Here is a 5858-nt window from a genome sequence, read left to right as displayed (position 1 = left end):
GTGTGTGTGTGTTGCTGTCCAGGGCCACATATTATATTGAAAAACTGAGACCAAAAAGTTACAGACTGGTTAAGCCAGGTAAATACAAAAAAAAATTATTTCGACATTATGCATGAACTACCCATTCTAAATGCTTAAAAGACATTGCTAGATACATGGAATGACTGATAAGTCCCGTTTCTTTATCCTCTGTATATAAAGCTGTTCCGTCCATTCTTTGTGTTTGTGACAACAATGTCCACACACCCCTGACACGGTTTGTGTTTGCATAGTAAAGATGACCACAACAAAGTTAAGAGTTTGCAAATGTATTATCTCAACAGCAGGAAAAGGTTCGTTCAAACTCCAGATAACATCTCCTGTTTTATTCAAACTCCAATTAGTTTGGAGGTACTATAGCATAGAAAACATCCGTGGCTCCTTGAAGCGTCTGCTTAAGTAGCAGCACGGCCATTGTCCTGGCTCTGTAATGAAGGAGGCCCCACCAAGGTCCTCTATGTTAGAGCCTACTCAATAAGCTCAGGAGAGAGAATAAAATGTTTGTCCTGTGAGAAGCAGAGACACATTTTTCAAGCTATATTAAATATGATTAAAATGAAAATAAACATCTTAAAAAGTAAAAACATTACAATAAAACAAGTCAAGTGTGGTGTATTTCATTCTGAAAAACAACCAAACAGTTTCCTCTGAAATTTCAATTTGAACATTGTTTATTTGTTTGGCAGTGTTCTATTCACAGTTGTAAGGTTTCCTCACAGGGCTTGAGGTGACAATTTTCTCTCTACTAAAACCTTTATTGACCCAATTTGCTCTCCAAACAACAGCAAAGTCCAAGAGGGAGACGACGGCAGACACCTCCGCAATGGGTGACACACCACTCATGTTCCAAAAGGGCCTCAGGACTAATGTTTCCTTGTCTGTTTTCTTTTCTTTTGACACGTTTTATTGAAACATCAGTTACTTTAACATTATGTTCCCAGTGACAGAGAAATGACTATACCCCTTGTCCATTAGACCATCAAATGGTTTAGTCATCCCTAACTCCACTTATGAGACCAGATGCTGGTAAGACCCGAAAGATACATTCTCTGAAATGAGGAAGTGTTCCTCTCAGCTTATTTTCCACAATGGCAACGCCTAGGAATAAATCTAACTAATTGTCTGTTAGTCCCCCTCTTGTTCTTTTGGCAAGCAAGCAGGCAGCTGAATCTGAAAGGGTCCCATTGACCTACTAAAGGGGGCTTATCACCAAATACAGCAATGAATGGAGGTGGCAATGAGGTGTGAACCGACCTCAGTGAGACTAATGAGGGATAGACTGCAGGAAAGAAGGGGGGAGGGTGCAGACAGACCAGTCTGAGTGATGAAGAGTGAACATGTGGTCAAAAGCACAATTTTTTTTGGGTAACTTGTCCTGCACTGTTGGTACTACTCAAACGATGTTTTTAATCATGCATTTTGGTGAGGAGAACTATGCTAGCACTTTGAGTGAGCAGACGATTTTCGCCAGATGTACTTAGAGTAGCTACTTTCATATTTGGTACAATTGCTTGATCGGAATCAGAGTTTGATTCCTTCCCCTCCTACTCTTCCTGCTGGATTCTGCTCACAGTTGTAATTTTTGGGTCAGAACCACAGTACATTTGTGTCTTTCGAACGGCCATTGTTTACACCTGTTGCTAGGTAAAAACAACCCACAAAAAGGCATAGATATGTATAGATGCCTCATTAGCGACTGTTTCTATGGGCCACTATACGTAAGCCGTCCGCCATATTGTAATGGTCAACTTGACATCATTCACCATAGTAACCAATGAATATTCGAAGATGCCATAATCCTGCACAGCCGATAGTCTGCGAACCCATAGTATAGTGAATGACATCAAATTGACCGTTCCAAGATGGTGGACGTGTCTATGTGCTTGGAGCGGTCGAATGGGGCATCTATACATATCTAGGCAAAAAGGCAGCAGAATGGATAGTGTTGCTATCCTTACTTTTGTACTTATTTTTTGAAGATTTGGTTTTCTTTCCACAAACCTCTTGCAAAAGTTCTAAAGAACTTTTTTAGAATGGAGTCACTGTTTACACCTGCCAGTAACATCACATTTTTGTTACTGGATCACAAGTGCTCAGCGCTAATTACTAATGTCTAAATACAAGATCAAAAATACAAGGTCAAAAACATTTGGTGATCAGATACTACATAGGTAGTCTGAAACACATGAGATCCAGATTGCAAGTGTAGTGCTCATATGTCCTGAACATGTTCTGGACCACAGTCTGCCCACTTGCCACCCACTCATATAATATGTGATTGATCAGGAACATTTTGTGAGAAAGCACACCAAAACAAGTAATTGAAACTTTGCTGATGTAGAGGGTCGAAATCATAAATGTGTAATGTGTGCATATAGAAAGAACGCCCCCCACCCCAAAAAAAAACAGTTTAAAGAGAAACAAGGTTAAATGATATTGTTCAATTCAGTATTGACTCTAATGTATTTTTGGGCTAACCCTGAAATTGTTTTTATTAGCGCTTTTGAGATGTTGAACTGCGCAGCTCGGGTCAGAGTTGTATCAAAAGTACACAGATTATAACCAAAATCACAGCTGCTTTAAGGTGTGTGCACACCAAAAGTTAATTTAATTATTCACATGAGTAGATTACATACTAAGTCAATGCAAAGACGCAAATAGACGCAAATTCACACTTGGCGAAGTGAATGATGCAAATTGGGTGACACGATTGCCGCGAATGTGCGATACAAGCCTCTATCGCGTCTTCCGCATGAATGAAAAAAAATTTAAACTTGAGCTGAAAATTCACATGACGCGAAAAGCTTATTGACACGTCCAGTTTGACACATCTGTTTGTATCTGGTTGAGCATTACACGATGATTTTATTCACGTGAGTGAAACGGAAAAATCCAGCGGGTAATCCAGAGCGATAGCGTGATGCGAATATTCACTTCACTTTTGGTGTGCACACACCATTATTCTTCTCATTCATGTGGGGAGCGCACTCATAAGCCATGCAGCATAGATCAGTTCACTAAAAACACATCTTAATACCAGGTATAAACATGGCTTCATTCCCGCTTGTCAGGAACATAATTTGACCAAACATTCTCTCTGAAGGAGGACCCTGAGTTCTGTCATGAAACTCGATGGTGCAGGCTGATAGGTTCTTACTCAATATGATATAATCACATCATTATTCACATGGAGCAGCCGATCGGTTTTAATTGCATCAGCAGCCAATGAGCTTGCTGCTCAACATTCAAATACTTGGACAGTGCTTGCTGTAGCAGTTTGCAGTGCACTTCAGAAATCCTCCACCTTCCCCAGCTCCACCTGTATGGATCTGCTACTAGGCGATTCCATGTATGCCATATATGCAGGGGCAATTTCATGTATGTTATATGTGCAGCAGTAAACACTCACAGCAGCATCTATGTGGATGCAAGTGAGTCATGACAGAAATATAGTTCAGAATCATATTATACAGACTTATAACTTGTGGGTAGATATGACTTGGCTTGGTAAGCAGCCGCACAGCATTACAGAGGCAAATATTGCAAAGTTTTTTTTTCTCCAGAAAAATGTAAAAGATCTAGTTGTAAAAGTTTTAAATTTACTAACTAGGCAAAAACAAGTTGTTCAGAACGGTTGTAACTGCACAACATTTGTCAGAAAGACAGAATGCATATCTGGAAGTAATATTACAATCATCTAGTTTGCATATCTGTAATATATTTCGATCCCCATATGTGCCTTTGATGCTCAAAGTGAACTCATTGCAGCTTCATCTTGGATAAGGCATGTGTGTTCAACATTTGCCTGCTAAATGATGCTGCCATTTCTTCAATAGAATCTGCAAATCATCTTGACTGTCAATAAGAGATGCTGTGTTTGAATGCAAATCCTCTCTCTGAAGTAAACATGCTTTAAAGAACAATGGGATCCCTTTGTATTATTCACTGCTCTTTGTAGTGTAAATTTTTCTTCTGAACAAAGGTAATCATCGTTCAACGGATTTATGGTTCATATTTTTGAGAACCTTTGAATGGATTGTAGCTTCACAGCTGTTTGACCAAAATCAATTGGGATTATTGATCACAAGCACCAGACAATCCATTTAAAAGGAAAAGCTTGTCTGTTCTCACCTCACCTCTTTTCCCTATGATAATTACTGGTGCTTTTTAATCAAAGAGATTTACAAAGTCAGGGAGAGTGTTAGCATGTTATTTTAATTAAACTAGATCTGTTAGACTGGCCAATTGGAGAAAATAAATTGTCCATAGGTGTGAGTTTTAGCTCTATGGTGGACGGACCATCTGTCCAGGGTTTTTCCCAACCTATGCCAGAGACACTAGGATGGGCTCCATCATCCCTGCGAACCTACATAGGACAAGCGGTTTGAAAACTGCATGGATGGATGTTAGACATGAGAGCCTGGAATTGGAAAGAAATGCACAAAACTTGCTACCATATTTATAAGGTGTTCTGGGTGTCTTGAGACTTCCAAAGTAAAAATTGAGCCCTTGGTGCTTTGAGTGACAACCAGGGCCCCCATACCCCTTAACGCATAATGGGACAAGATTTACTAACAGTTTGCGGCAGCGCAAAGTATCTTTTGGCATTAAAATAGTACTTTCAGGATTTACTAAAGATGTGCAGTGATGAATTAGCGCTGAAAAGACGAGGTACAGTTATTTTTGTGCCTGACCTTATTGAATATGCATTTGCGTCTGTGTTCTTTCATTTGCGCGTTGTCAGTAAATCACTCGTAGATATTTCCACTCCCATCGGCGCTGTTTTGGAATTGCTCTCTCGCGTTAATTTGCCCTGTTTAGTAAATCTGGTCCAATGTGTGCTGAATACTAGATCTTTTTGTCCCCTCGGTGCGTACACATGATGACTACTAGGGTCCCAGTGTTTTTAACCAAACGGAGGGTGCACCTACCACTAGGGTCCTGGTGCCATTAGTTTACAGTGCAAGATAAACGCAGACAGCAATTTTCAGTTTAGTTATCAAAACATGTATTTTATTGTTTCATATCCAAATTTTGGGCATGGTTTTAAGAACTTTATGGGAGAAGGAAGGTCCACCTTGGTTGAAATCATGATAACTTTTTGGGCCCCCCAGGGCCCAGGATGCTTTTCACGGCCCTGGCAGCAGGGGTTGGGTAGCCTCCAAAATACGTATACCCATGTGATTTATAAAGAATGTTCCCCTGCCAGGACGGTTGTTACGGTGTGTTTAGTGGTTGTTAGTGCATTGTTATGCAGTTGATGTTCTAGGACAGTGTTTCCCAACCTTTTTTTAGTCGCGGCACCCTTTGGAAATTTTAACAAACTTGTGGCACCCTACAAAATTAATTTTGTCACAATATTTGAATTTCTAACTTCGATATGATAATTTGAAAAGTATAGATATTCGGTACAACAGGGAAGAACTACAGAATATAATGTCATACAGATATTTTTAATATTAAAAAATGTTGTCCATCAATGGTGGCAATCAGTAGGCTAATTTCTATTGAAGAGACCAATTTATATGACAGATTTTAATGTAGGCTTTTATACATATGTAAACATTATTTAATTACCATTATAACTAGCTATCTCACAAATTTTTGCTCACTCAGTGTTTTTTTTATTTTACAGTGGGGTAATTTTGGTGCAGTAGCACGAGATAGCTTGATTTCAAACTTTGAATTGAATAAAAAATGACAAGTAAGCAGTCAGTAATAAAATAAGAACAAATAAAGAAATGACTAATGATAGCACAAATAAAAAAAATCACGATAGGCCTACAAATGAAATAAATTGCTTTTTAGTTTTTCAGGTA

The sequence above is a fragment of the Sinocyclocheilus anshuiensis genome, unplaced genomic scaffold (assembly GCF_001515605.1).
Source record: "Sinocyclocheilus anshuiensis isolate Anshui unplaced genomic scaffold, SAMN03320099.WGS_v1.1 scaffold1163, whole genome shotgun sequence".
NCBI lineage: Eukaryota > Metazoa > Chordata > Actinopteri > Cypriniformes > Cyprinidae > Sinocyclocheilus > Sinocyclocheilus anshuiensis.
The sequence above is the reverse complement of the archived record's forward strand: the minus strand, read 5'-3'. Positions refer to the sequence as shown.